Source organism: Canis lupus, chromosome 5, assembly GCF_048164855.1.
Source record: "Canis lupus baileyi chromosome 5, mCanLup2.hap1, whole genome shotgun sequence".
NCBI lineage: Eukaryota > Metazoa > Chordata > Mammalia > Carnivora > Canidae > Canis > Canis lupus.
Window position 1 is genome coordinate 79081324 of NC_132842.1, and position 15501 is coordinate 79096824.

A 15501-nucleotide genomic window follows, 5' to 3' on the forward strand; every position below is an offset into this window, starting at 1 on the left:
GCTCTGAACACTCTCAGAGCAGGGAATGCATCTATCTTTTATGCTGCTGAACTCCAAAGTGCCCCGGACAGCATCTAGAACATAGTAGGTTCTGCAAAGACATTTGCTGGGCAGCCGAATGAGATATGCTCCTGCCAGCTGACTCAGTGGTCGTCCTCTCAACCATGAGAGAAGCAGCTTACAGCAAATCCCTAACAGTAGATCAGTTCATTATTCTTAAAGGACAGCATACACTTTAATTAAAAAAAAAACCCTTACTTCCGACAATGACTCATTTTGTGACCTTGGACTGCTTGTCTTTCCTCTCTGAAAAAGGTAGATGGTAATTGGTGCAATATTTCTCTTGAAGGCTGGGAACTGTTTCATTTAGAGAGGTTTTGGCGAGGTTTTCAAAGCTCTTAAAGAACACTTTTCTTAATATCCAGGTGGTTGTAAGTGATTACGTAAATGATGAATAGAAATGAGCTATGATCTACCGTGTGGAGGCATCTCAGTTATAGGTGTGTGTGTGTGTGTGTGTGTGTAGGTCTTTTGGTGCTAAACTGGTAGACATTTGTGTGTACATTTGTTTTAAAGAAGAATCTATGTTTGTTCTAGAATGCTCATGAACATCCAAAATTCTACAGATTTGTTTGAAGCTGTATTTTTAAAAAAGATTTATTTATTTATTAGAGAGAGAGCATGAACAGGAGGGGCAGAGGGAAAGAGACTCTCAAGCAAATTCCACAATGAGTGCAGAGCCTCACGACCCTGAAATCATGACCTGAGCTGAAACCAAGAGTCAGATACCTACCTGACTGAGCCACCCAGGTGCCCCTGCTTGAAGCTGTATTTGAAGCTGTATTCATTGCTAAGTCATTTGGCTCTATTCATTTCTAATAATAATAAACCCATATTTACTGAAAGCTAACTATGTGCCAGGCATTATGCCAAACCTTTTCCTTCATCAAGCCGATCCTCACAATCTGTTTTGCAAGGCAGGAATTATTTCTTAATTCCCCCATTTTATAGATGAGGCAGCTGAGGCTCAGAGAGGATAGATAACTTCCCTAAGGCCATGCAGCTGGCAGAGCAAGGACCAAAATCTGGCGTGCTCTTAACTTTTGGAAAAATTGCACATGTAGATTTAAGATTCAGGAATAAAGAAAAAGATGGGTCCCTGGGTGACTCAGTTGGTTAGGCCTCTGACTCTTGATTCTGTCTCAGGTCATGATGTCAGGGTCAAGGGATTGAGCCCCACGTCAGGCTCTGTGCTCAGTGCTCAGTGCAGAGTCTGCTGGAGATTCTCTCTCTCCTCGGCCCCTCCCCTGCTTGCTCTCTCTCTCTAAATAAATAAATAATTTAAAAAAAGAAATCAAGAAAAGAGGAACAGGACAAAAATTTCTATTCATTCTGGAGGATTTTAAACATCAGGGAGCCTTCAGAATAGCGTTGGTCTGCAATCAGATGCCCGCGTGCTGAGTGGTATGAATGTAAGAGATGAACAAGGGTGATGGATGAAATGTTATTTTCAGTGCACCTGTGTTCATGAGATAAGCTCCTGGTGCATCCATCAAATTTGGTCCGGTTCAAAGCAAAATCATGTTTGCATAACAAACAGAAGAGTCTAAAGAAAGGCCAATATTTGGATACAGCTGGATCTCAGGAATGCAGACAAGAGGAGACACCTGCGGCCCACCAGGCCCGGAGCCAGAGCAGGTGGGATCAAAGACAAGGCCAGAGGAGGGGATTTGGCTCCATTTTGTCCCGAAACTGATCTCAACGGGGCTTCCTCCACTTGACCCCCTAACCTAGCCAAATATGGTCAGTCTTCATTCACTCAGCCAGCCATTCAACAAATGATTTCTGAATGCTTGTAATGTGGCAGGCACTGGGTACAGAGGACCACAAGCAAGGCATGTGCGGTCTGTCTCTAGAACCTACAGTTTTGTTTGGGAGAGGGATATATGTCATAGAAATATACCTTAAGTGAACTATTACACAAATCATTATTTAATTATGTGATGAGAAGAATGGAGTGCTTTGAAAGGGGGTTGAGGCAACCTGCCTGCAGAAGTCATTTCATTTGAAAATTAGAGGTTTCTAACTTTTTAAAAAAAATTTTTGAGGTTTCTAACTATTAAAAAAAAGCACTAGTTTATTAGTTATCTACATTACAAATCACCCCCAAACACAGTGGCTTACAACAATTATTATTTGATTACATCTCAGGGTTTCTGGGGGTCAGGATGTTGAGAGCAGCTCCACTGGCCAATTCTCAGGGTTTCTCTTGAGATCTCAGTCAGATGCTGGCTGGGGCTACCATCATCTGAAGGGTCGACTAGGGCTGGAGGGTCTGCTTCAACACAGCTCACCCTTGTATCTGGCAAGATGGCACTGGCTGTTGGCTTTCTCTCCATGGGACTGCTTGAGTGTTCTCATGGCATGGCGGCTGATTTTTCCCCAGAGAGAATGAGCCAAGAGGCCAACGTAGAAGCTGCAAAGCCTTTTATGATTAGTCTCAAAAGTCACAGATCTATTAGTCACATGGGACCAGTCTTGCTCCAGGGTGGGAGGGACTACATCAGATTATGTGTGCTGGGAAATTGGGCCCCTGGGAGGCATTTGAGACGCTGGTCACAAATGACAGGTCAATAGGGGTTAAGGAATGGCACTCCTACACAATGTTTTCCTGTAGCCCTTGCAATGGGTGGGTGGGTCCTACCCCACACCGCTCAAACCACTGGACCAGCAGGGTACACATATCCTTGCTGCTTCCCGTTGCTGCTCACAAATCAAAATCCCTTTCTCCCCACTAAAATCTCCCAGGTCACTGGACCATGCCACACATATGCTAGGGTCATTTGCCAGCTCAGGAGCCTTCTTCCCTAAAGATTTTAAGTCCTGGCTCATTGTTCTTGGCTGTATCTCTCCTGCTTACTTCTTGGTGATCTTGATATAACCACAAACATGATCCCTTACCATTCCAGGCCCACTTCCTCCTCTGAGGATCCTGTCTTCTGCCACTTCTTAGCACTCATTCCCATTATCATACCCTTGGCCTTGCCATTATCAAAAGCTGTAATCCCATCATAATGTCAATTCACAGCATCCCATAGTGCAAGAATTTACCTTCCTGCAATTCTTGGACCCTACATGGTCTTCTAATTCATTGATTCTTACTACCTTTTTATCATGCTCATAGCTCATTTCACTTCTCACTCTGCATAAATGCCTGCTGTGATTTCCTCGAATATCCCTGTATGCATTTCCCACTGCTGCTTTTACAAATTACCACAGACATAATGTCTGAAACCAACACAAATTTATTCTCTTACAGTTCTGGAGGTCTGAAATCTAGAATGGGTCTCACTGGGCTAATACCAAGCTGTTGGGAGGCTCAAGGGAGGACTGACTCTGTTTCCTTGTCTTTCTAGCTTCTAGGGGCCACCTGTATTGTTGGGCTCACTATGCCTTCTACCATCTTCAAATCAGCAATGTTAGGGCTGAGTCTCACGTGACCATTTTTCCGGTTGTCTCTTTCTGCCCTCCTCTTCCACTTATAAGGATTTCTTGGGATCACATTTTGTCTGTCTGGACAATACAGGATAATCTTTCCATTTCATGGTCAACAGATTGCCAGTCTGTTTTTTATTTATTTAATTAATTTATTTATTTATTTATTTATTTTTTTAAAGATTTTTTATCCATTTATGATAGACATAGAGAGAGAGAGAGGCAGAGACACAGGCAGAGGGACAAGTAGGCTCCATGCCGGGAGCCCGATGTGGGACTCGATCCCGGGACTCCAGGACCACGCCCTGGGCCAAACGCAGGCGCCAAACTGCTGAGCCACCCAAGGATCTCCCCTTTCTTTATTTTAAGATTTTATTTATTTACTCATGGGAGACACAGAGAGAGAGACAAAGACACAGGCAGAAGGAGATGCAGGCTCCCTTTGGGGAGCCCGATGTGGGACTCGATCTCAGGACCCCCGGATCACACCCTGAGCCAAATACAGACACTCAACCACTGAGCCACACTGGTGCCCCAGATTGCCAGTTAATTCTATCTGCAACCTAAGTTTGGACTCTTTTTTGCCTTGTAATCTAAGATATGCAAAGATTTCCAGGGATTAGGATATGGATATCTTTGGCGGGGGGTCATTATTCTGCCTCCCACAGGCCCCTCAAGTGCTTCTCTTACCCCAGGTCATGTTGCTTACCTGAGCAGAATCCCAAATCTCACTTCATCCAGCTGCCCCCCTACTCTGCGTCTGCACCCCTGCAGCTCGGCCCGGCTGGATCGAGGCAGAAACCACAGCTCAGTCTCCACTCGTGACCACTCATCTCAAGTAAACCTCAGACTGCCAGCCAGTTCTACTATGTGTCTTGAGTCCATTCACAGTCCCTCTCTGTGTGATGACTTCACACCTCCTCTCTCCAGACCCCCACGCCTCCTTTCCTGGTCCTCACTCTCAGCTGCAGCTCTTGCTTCCTACTTCACAAGGAAAATTGAGGCAATAGGAAGAGAACATCTCAGGCTCCGAAGCGCATCCACGCGCCCACCTGCATCTGTGCTCACAGGCCGCTTCCCTCCCGCTGCCTTGGGGGAGCAGCCGAGAGCCCCCCTCTGCAGGGGGGGAGCCCGCAGGCCCCCCCAGCCGCTTCCTCCTGGTCTTCACTCTGTTCTTAGTTCCCCCCTCTCCTCTCTTCTGGCTCATTTTTCCATCAGCAGACAGCATGCGGTCATTTTCCGTCTCCTACAGAACCAAACCAAAAGGAGGGCCTCTCTTGATCTGACATCGGCTCGGCAGCCAGTGCCTCCTTCCCCGCTGTTCTTCGCAGCAAAACTTGAAAAAGTGCGCTCTGCTTCTCGGGGTCCGGTTCCTTTCCTCCCACCCTCTTGGATCCATTCACATCTGCCCTTGGCTTCCGCCGCGCATCTCAAGGTCACCGCGCATCTCAAGGTCACCGCCGACTGCCAAGCTGCTAACTCCCCTTACCGAGCTCCCGGCCGCCTTGGGCACAGCTGGCCGCCCCTTCCTCCAGAACACACGTCTCGACGTCCTCCCTGGTGTCCTTGTCGCTCCGTGGCCACGCGCTCAAGCATCTCTGCCAGCTCTCCTCCTCGCCTTGACGTCGGGGTGCTGGAGTCCCCCCGCGCTGCCCCGGTGATCCCGGGTGGGCTCTTAGCCCGAAATGGCCATTTCATAAGCCAGTGCCCTCCCAAGTCTGTCACCTGGACCTCTCCTCTGAACTCCAGACTCTTCCCTCTCCTATCCTTGCAGGTCAGACAAACTTCTCCAAATGACAATGAGCCCAGCCAGGGATGGCCAGCCGCCCGTTACTCGGGCAAGAATTTAGCATCAACCTTGACTCCTCTCTTTCCTTCACACCTTCATTCCGTCCTTCCACCACTCCTCGGCTCTTCCTTCTAGAACATCTGGGATCTGGCCCCTTCCCACCATGCCCACTGCCCCTACCCCAGTCCAGTCTGTCTGTCTGTCTCATTCCATGCTGTCCCTCACCTCTGTCCTGCTCAGCTATTCTCAACACAGGGACCCATTTAGAAGGTAAAGCCAGTCGCATCCCATCCCTGTTCAAAGACCTTTGGTGGCTCCTGTCTTACTGTTTGGGCTGGCATGACAAAATGCCATGGACTGGGTGGCTTATAAACCACAGAAATTGATTGCTCACAGTTCTGGAGGCTGAGAAGTTCAAGATCAAGGCACAGGAAGGTTTAGTGTCTGGTGAGGGCCTGCTTTCTAGTTCATAGATGGCCACAGCCTCATGTGTTCCCAGTGGGGGCAGGGGCAAGGAAGCTCTATGGGGTCTCTTTATAGGGGTGCTAATCCTATTCATGAGGGCTCTGCTTTTATGACATAATCATCTTGCAATGGCCCACCTCCTAATGCCACCACACTGGGGGTCAAGTTTGAATACATGACTTCTGGGGAGACACAAACGTCTGATCTATAGCACTTCCCATGTTCTCCTAGGCCTTCAATGAGCCCCTCCTCGATGGAATCACACCACACCAGTCTCCTTGCTGATCCGCTAATGCACCAGGCACGCTCCCACCTAGAGATCTCCCCACTGGCCATTCCCCTGGCCAGGAAAGTTCTTCAGACCCCCACTCCCCTCATCCTTTCCTTCATGTCCTCGCTCTACCACCACCTCCTCAGAGCAGCTTGCTGACCACTCATTTCATACCATGACCTCCTCCCCTTGTGTCAACACTCTCTGCTTTCATTCTCTGCTGTGTTTTTCTCCCTTGACATGTGTTTCCATCTGTCTCAGTTTCCTGTTGTCACTGTGACAAATGACTACAAACTGGCTTAAAACAACACAAATTTATTATTGTGTAATTCTGGAGATCAGAAGTCTATAGGGCTACATTCCTTTTGGAGGCTTGGGGGATAATCTATTTCCTTCCCTTTTCTACCTTCTAGAAGTTGCCTAAACTCCTAGGCTTGTGGCCCCTTCCTCCATCTTCAAAGCCAGCAGCATAGCATCTTGTTTATCTTGGGTAAACCAGGATAATATACACATCTCAAGACCCTTCACTTAATCACATCTGCAGAATCCTTTTTGCTTCTTAGGGTGAAATAGTCACAGATTCACAGGGTTTAGGACATGGACATCTTTTGGGGCATTAATCAGCCTACCTCACCTTCTGATACACCATATTTTCCTTCTGTATTTGTTTATCATCTGTCTTCCTACAAGATTTAGGACCCTTTGAGGAGGGTTTTTGGTCTGTATCCCCCAGTGCCTAGGACTATCCATGGTTAATAGTAGATGCTCAATAAATATTTTTGTGGCATGAACACCTGTTGTTTTGGCTGTAGCTGTATTCGCCTGTTCTTGGGATAAGTGCCATCAGTGACCATGACTCCTGCTTGAAAGCACCTGCCACCTATGTGGCAGGCAGTGTTGGTGGTGCCTAGGGTGGTTTCGAGGAGGGCATTGGGCAGCCCCCCAACCCAGCCAGGCTGACAGGAGCCACATTCCCCTTCCATTTTCTCGCAGGCTGCTTCAGTGCAATTCGATTTAATTCTTTGATGATTTTTGAGTCCTGAGGTGGAAGGCTCAGTCCCGCCCCGCCACACCAGGAGATGTCTAGAAAGAGCCTCCCATCTCCCTCAGCTTCAAGCCAGAGATTCATCTTCAGTCTCGCAAATGGTATTTTGTTACCATGGCAACTGAACTTCTAAAAAAACGGATGTCAAGCAACATGCGGATCCCAGTGCTCATGGCAACCACCATTCTGCATATTTGGGGGAGAAAATGTGTCTTGCCTTCTTCCTGCCTGTGAATTGAAGAGGGGGAAGGTGAGCTTAGCAGCACTGGGTTTCCTTCCAGAACTGATGAGACACTGAGGTTTTGGGGGAAGAGGCCAGACCCCTCCCCCAGCGTGAAAGCTGAGCTTTTCCACAAGGTCACGTAACCAATGTCTTCCCCCGACTCTGGGAAGGAGATCTGGCTTCTGCCCCTCCCTTCCTTGATGCTGTTCAAATCCCTGGAGCCCTGCTTGGCTTCTACTAGGCGTGTACATGGGAACACCAGCCCCTCCCCATAGGCTGAGGATCTGATAGATGAAGGCATAACCCTTCACCCATTGTTCTGTTTATTTGCTCCTGGGTTCATTCATGCATTTCCTCAGTAAACATTCACTAAGACCCTACTATGTGCCAGACCCTGTGCTGGGGCAAATAGGACACGATTCAGTGATCCTCACTCTCCAGTCCAGAATCTTACAGAGGAGATAAGTAAACACATAAATTACACAGTGGTTTGAAAGAAAGAGGCGTGCATAAGCCATGGGGAGGAAGGGAGTGCTTAACTCTGGCGTAGATGTAGGTGGGGGTGGAAATCAAAGAACCTGGCCTTGTTTTAGCTTCTTTTATGGAAAGACTTGGCCACACTATATTCATTCGAGGAAGACTTAAGAAAAATGCCTCCAACAGCTTTTTCTCAAAGGCATTTTGGTCACTTGAAGTGCCTTGAAGCTAAGATGGACATTTCCCCATTATAATGTTTCTGAAATCAAGATGTCTTAGGATCAATGTACCTAATGAAGTGTTTCTTTCCCCACTCCCAGCAAAATTGATAGTGTCTTATAATCAGTAGTGTCTTAGGATCAAGAAAACATTGTTCACAGTATTCATTAGTAACTGAGCCTCAGACCTTAGAGAATCTTCTTGGCCTTGGATTCCTGCTCATGTTTTCTCCTTGACAAAGTGTAGCCTTTCCCATTAGAAATAAGGTATGAGGGGCGCCTGGGGGGCTCAGTCGGTTAAGCATCTGACTTCAACTCAGGTCATGATCTCAGGGTCCTGGGATGGAGGCCCAAGTCAAGCCAGGCGCTGGGCTCCCTGCTCAGCGGGGAGTCAGCTTTTCCCTCTCCCTCTGCCTGCCCCTTCCTGCTGCTTGTGTACTCTCTCTTTCAAATAAATAAATAAAATCTTAAAAGAAAAGAAATAAAATGTAGTATCCAGTTAGAATGATTTTGAGGGGCTTCTCTGCATTGGGTGGTAGCTGAGTTAGTGTTTAAGAGCCAGATGGGGGACATTTGGGTGGCTCAGCGGTCGAGTGTCTGCCTTCAGCTCGGGGTATGATCTCGGAGTCCCAGGATCAAGTCCCGCATCGGGCTCCCTGCCTGGAGCCTCCCTCTCCCTCTGCCTCTCTCTGTGTGTCTCTCATGAATAAATAAATAAAATCTTAAAAAAAAAAAAAAAGAGCCAGATGGCCTGGTTTACTTCATGTCCAGACTCCTAGCTGTGAGACCCTCTCAGACCCTTATCTGTAAGATCATTGTATTATGTCACTTTATCCTTCAGTTTATCTATGCAACAAGTTTTTATTGAGCATCTACTATATGTCAGGCACTATAGAACTGGGGATGCAGAAGTGGAATAAACATAAAATCTCTGTCCTCATAAGCTTTACATTCTATTGGGACAGACTGATGATAAACACACAGATTATTAAAATATAGTACAGTAGGGGATCCCTGGGTGGCTCAGCGGTTTAGCGCCTGCCTTTGGCCCAGGGCACGATCCTGGAGTCCCGGGATCGAGTCCCACGTCGGGCTCCCTCCGTGGAGCCTGCTTCTCCCTCTGCCTGTGTCTCTGCCTCTCTCTCTCTCTCTCTCTGTCTATAATAAATAAATAAATAAATAAATAAATAAATAAATAAATAAATAAATCTTTAAAAAATATATATATAGTACAGTAGATGGTAGTAAGTGCTTTGGAGAAAAATGAAGCAGGGAAGTGGGTGAGGACAGTTAGTGTAGGGGAGTTAGGGTTAGCAGTTGCAATCAGGTTTAAAGGGGAGTGACAAAAAAAGGCCAAAACAATGGTGGCTTAAAAAAAAAACACAACAAAAGTCCACTTCTCTATGATAGTTATAGGAAGTCCAGAATGACTTTGTATCCACTGGGCATCCAGGACCATCCCCAACGCCTGGCCTCTCCCTCATGATCCAGTATGGCTGCTGGAACTCCAGCTCTCTTGACTACATTCCAGCCAGCAGGAGGAAAGGAGGGAGTGTGGGAGGATGTGCCTCTTTATACAATCAGGATGTGTCTTATGATCACTATATATATTTATTGAAGTGTTTCTTTCCCTATTCTTAATTAAATTGAAGATGTGTTGTTAAGAACATTCTCTAGAAGCTTATGTGACTCTTCTGCTTCTTCTCATTTGTCCAGAACTCTGTTGCTTAGATGGTTATACTGTTGCAAAGAGGGCTGGAAAATGAAATGCAGTTTTTATGTGCCCGGCTAAAACCCAGAGCTTTCATGACAAGGTGAGAATGGATGGACGAATATTGGCATTCAATTAGCTATCTCTGCCCCACGTTGTCATGCAGATTTGATTAGATATAATGTGTACAACGGATTTGGCATAGGATAAGCACTCAGTAATGTTAGCTGTATTTAGATGCACAGTTTTTTCAACATCTGTGTGCTTGGGAGCTACCTGTGCATGGTAAACATTGGGGAGATGGGGGCTCGGGGGTCTTAAGTGACTGCCCATGGCCACGGGACTGTCTGCTGGGGACTGAGTGGGTCTGCCTGGGAAAGAGCAGGGAGTCATATGGGAGAGAGGTGTCAGGGATGACTCTCAGGAAGTCCTCTGAGTTCAAGGGGACCTGCCCCACACTATGCCACAGCACGTGGGACATGGGTAAGGTGTTCAGTGAGTGCTGGCCACTGGCTTCTGCAGACTGAGGTCCTCTCCAGCACGTGGGCCTTGTTACCCCTCCTCCCATCTCGAGAGGTGTTGGTCATACAGTTTGGTGGCTTTTCAGAATGGTTTCTCTCACTCCGACGTGCCTCTGCTCTGCTCAAAAACTCCTTGCTGCTGAATGGAGTCCAGACTCCACTGTTCAGCAGGCTTTGATACAAATTTATTAGTAATCAATTAAAGGACTTCATTGATCTGGCTCTAATTTATTTTTTTCAGCCTCTTTTCCCATGACCTCTTCCCTGCCCCGAGTGGAATCTCTTCTTCTTTAACTCAATTATTGCCTTTTTTAGGAAACTCGGGTTATGAAACTGTTATTTAAAAATAATTGTTTCAGGGTGCTTGGGTGGCTCATGGGTTAAGTGTCTGCCTTCGGTTCAGGTCAGGATCCCAGGGTCCTGGGATCCAGCCCCACAATGGGCTCCCTGCTCAGTGGGGAGTCTGCTTCCCTCTCTCCTTCTGCTGCTCCCTCTGCTCGTGCTCTCTCTCTCTCAAGTAAATAAATAAAATCTTTTTTTTTTAAAGATTTTATTTATGTATTCATGAGAGACACACACACAGAGAGGTAGAGACACAGGCAGAGGGAGAAGCAGGCTCCATGCAGGGAGCCCGATGTGGGACTCGATCTGAGGACTCCAGGATCACCCTGGGCTGAAGGTGACGCTAAACCACTGAGCCACCCGGACTGCCCAATAAATAAAATCTTTTAAAGATTAAAAAAAAATATTTCAATGGAAGAAACAAACAAACAAGGGCTAGAATATTTCAGACTTATAATACTAAGAGTTGTCTTTGCCCCTTTCCTGGTCTCAATCCTTTCCTGGTCTCAGACCTGGGGCCACAGGAACAAAATACATGTCCCAGATGAGGTAACCCTATTATCCCACCTCTTGGCTCCAGTGATTGGTCCAGGCATGGACATGTGACCCAAGATAACCAATGTGAGATGTTCCCTGAGATTTTTCCTGAGTGCAGCTGTTGGGAAACTCTGCTAGGCAGCCCCCCTCCCCACCCATATTTTGCTTGTAAGACAAAGAGCTTAACCTGGTGCTGCTTGCCACTATGATGTAATTGTAAGGAGAGGGACGAATGGTGGTAGGAGAGATGGAAGCAAAAAGGCAGAGGAACAAGGAAGAGGGAGAGGGGAAGGGGAGAAGAGAGGAGAATAAATAAATACAGGTGCATCTGAGTTCTGGATCCATGTGCCCTATAGGCCAGTTTCACCACTGTACCTTTACTAGTTAGAATATTGTTCTGTAAACAATTTTTCCTTTTGGGCTTCAGCTAGTTTGAGTTGGGCCAGGACTAGGACTGGAACAAGGCAAGCTTGCTTATAGGTACCTGAGAATGAGTGCCTCCTTAAATTTGCATCCTAGAGTGCTCACTGGCTCACCTTTGTCTTGGCCCTCCATTGAGTTTCACTGACTTGTAACTCAATGGATTTTTGGCCAAAAAAATTCTCCTTGTATTTTATAGTTGCAAGTTAAAAACATTATATTTGTTGTTCAAATTGGCCAAGTACATCTAGATATTAATGAGTGCATCCTGAAGAACAAAGACGACTGGATCAAAGCCAGTGGATGTCTAGGCTGAGAAAGTAAACTATTCCATTTCATAGCTGCCAACGACTGGGTGGGCTGTAACACAAGCTATTACGTCAAGAATGTGGTTGTGTTGGTCAGTTGTCACTGTAAATTTCTCAGAATTCTTGTTGCTCTGGCTTGCCTTATGGTTGGCAGAGTGGACACTAATCTCCCCTTCTTTGGGTTACGGTGCCTAGAACAGTGTTTGTTGCATAGAAGGCACTCAATAAATATTTGTTGGATTGGACTGAACAGCACTCTGATCTCTGGCCAATTCTCACACCATAATGGATCTAATAGTGGCTACGCCATTCCTTCTTGGCTAGTCAGTGTGTTCTTTCCCTGACCTCAGTGATTAGCTCGTGGATGGATATGTGACCCGAGGCAGTCCATGGGACTCAAATCCCATGAACTTTGTTGAAACTGTTGAGAAAGAGAAATCCTCTTCCGCTGTGAGGATGGGGGTCTAGGGCTCCCAGTGACCATTTTATGACCTGGGGACTGACTGCCTACAAATGGAACAGAGGAGAGAGATAGAGAAAATGAGTCCTGATAACATGACTTGTGTCCTGGAACCAGCCAGCCCTGAATGTTTCATTTTATGAACCATTCTATTTTTTTGCAAAAGCATGTTTAAGTTGAGCTTCTGGATTTTTCCCTGAAAGAACCCCCATTAATGCAGTTGTCTTTTTTATCTGTGTAGCTGTTAGAATGCCCTTGGCGGTAGTACTTACCAATGACCAATTCACTGGGATTACACTGTAAGGTTATTATTCCACTGACAAGAAGTTCAGGGGTGGAGCGCTTTCAGGCACAGTTTGATCAAAGTCCCAGCTCCACTTCTCTGTGATTCCCTTGGATTTTCTTTTTCCCATGTATTGGTCTTGGTGGCAGCAAGAGGACTTCAACAGTTGTATCACATCCAGATCCTTCGGTCAGAGGTAGGAAAGGGACCAGCTCTTTTAGTCTGTACTTAAGAGAAGACTTTTCCTGAAGCCCCCCCAGCAGACCTTCCCTCCCAGCTTATTGGCTAGAACTGGGTCTTGTGCTCATTCCTAAGCTAACCCCTGGCAAGGGGACCAAGACCACCATGATTGGCTGAGGCTGAGGCCACAGTCCACCTCCCGCAACACATGGTCCCATAGGGGGTCCTATGTTTATCTCCTCCTCTCCAGTGTTTACAGTCTGTTTCCTCTTCATGGTCCATCCCATCTGCTTCACACATAGACATCTTGTACACTTTATTTCTTTTTAAAAGATTTTACTTACTTATTTGAGGGAGAGAGAGAGAGAGAGAGAGGGCATGAGTGGGGGAGCAGTAGGCAGAGGGAGAAGCAGGACTTGATCCAAGGATCCCAGAATCATGACCTGAGCCAAAGGCAGATGCTTAGATGACTGAGCCATCCAGGCGCCCCACCACCTTGTACTCTTTCTAGCCACCATCATGTTTCTCTACTTCCTTCCATTAGTGTTAGATGGGCTTGGGGTTGGTAGAACTCAAAGGAAGTTTCTGAAGTGCACAGAGGGGCCCAATATCCAGCCTCTTCCTCAGCGTGGTCAAAGCCTTGGGATGGCAGGACCAGGGCCAAGAAGGTGAAGTGTCAGAGATACAGATGGCTGCCCATAGACTCCTGTGAGGTAGTGAGTTCTCCACTAAGGGAATTATTCAGGTGAAGGCTGGATGACCCTTTCTGAGTCAGCATAGGAGGGCTTCTCCTACTGGGAGTGAATTTGGACTGGGTTTGCTCATTCATTTATTTATTCAACAAGTATTTATTGAGCACCTGCTGTATACCGGCTCCTGGGCTAGATACTGAGGATGCAGTAAGTAACAAGAGGTATACAGCTCCTGTGCTCATTCAGCTTAGAATTTAGGAGGGGAGATGGCCCATAAATGAATCATTATACATGTAAACATACAATGGCAGGTATGCTAGGTGACCTCCAGAGTCCCCTTTGAATCCAAGATTGATGATTCTGTGTGTACGCTGCTTAGCTGAGTGCCTGGCACATAATAGGTGGTCAGTAAATGTTACTGCTCTTGTTAATCCCTAACCATAGAAGCCCGCTGGCAATACTTTCCTTATCTGATCCTCTGTGTTATCTGTGTCTGTGTGTTACGTATTTGATTTTGGCCACACTTCAATTTTATTATTAAGCTTTTAATTTATCGTGTGACTAAGTACGTTCCCCCCCCACCCTGAAACTACAATATTAATCTACCGAATGATGCCAAACAGATCCAACTAGTTAAAAAACTAGAATTGTTCAAATGTATCAACCTCCTTGCCTGCCTTTTGCAAGCCAAGAACACAAACACTAATTAAAAGGAGAACAATCCCTAACATGTCCATAGCAGTTTCCCACACATCAGCTTATGTGGGCTGACAGCAGTCCTGGGTGCAAGGCAGGTGATATCACCCACTTTTCTGGCTAAGAGAAAACAGGCTCAGAATGGGCAAATGGCTTGTCCAGTACCTGGGGGAGGAGAATGTTTCTTTCTCCAATTTTTTTTTAATTGGTAAAAGTGAGAGAGCAAGCATAAGCTGGGGGAGGCGGGAGGCAGAGGGAGAAGGACAAGCAGACTCCCTGCTGAGTGCAGAGCCCAACACAGAGCTCCACCCCAAGACCCTGAGATCATGACCTGAGCCGAAGAAGTCAGTGGCTAAACCAACTGAACCACCCAGGTGCCCCTCTTTCTCCTACTTTTAAGTAGCTTGAATTTAAATAGCAGAATCCAAACTGGAGGATAATCTGGGGGATCATCTACTTCTATTTTCCCATTTTACAGATGAGAGACAGGCCCAGCAAGGTGCTGGGACTTGACAAAGACGACATTGCTAGTAAATGGCAGAGCCTAGGACTCACAGTGCTTGAGTCCCAAGCTTGCCTGATTCCCTCTTTCCGGATACTCAGGGTGCTGTTAATAACTAAGGGGGCTCCTGTACTTCCCAGGTGAGGCTGGGGGTAAAAGCAGCAACAGGTGAGGGTCATGGGCCCTGACTGCGAATAGCAAGGCTGAAGCATAGTGGGGCCGCTGGAAACAGCCCAGCCTGGAGCCACAGTTAGCCTGAGCCTTCCCTCCCCTTTCCATCCTCTCACCTCCCTAGACCCCAGTCCCTTTGATCCTCCTATTTTTCCGGGCACTTTCTTGTGCTCCTCGCGCCTCCTTGTGGCTAAAAGTGTCCACTGCAGTACCGACTGCTCCCGTTCCTGGAAAAATCCCTTAAATCCTGGCTTGTGGAGATTGAAGGAGCCTTGGAGATCATTTTACAAATAATTTCCTTTTTTTCCCCCGCAGTGGTAAAACCAACCTGAGTCGGGATTAGAACTCAAGAGTCCTGGTTTCTAGACCATTTTCCCAAATTGACTGTCATTGACTAAATCTTTGAATAGGAGTAACCTGTGGGGTTCCAGGTAGGACATGACCGATCAATCACTTAAGTTGTTTTTAGGGCCAAACCCTACAACTTTCATATCACCGAGCCTCAGTTCCCTCATCTGAAACTGGGAAGGAAAATAGTACCTACCGACCTTGTAGGGGAAGGTGAGGATAGCATGAACTGGTGCACAGAAATCTCAGTGCCAGGGGCACCACATAGGCAGCATGGATGGTAGACCTAAATGTAACACCGAAAACTAAAACTCTGGAGAGAAAACAGGAGAAAATCTTTGTGATCT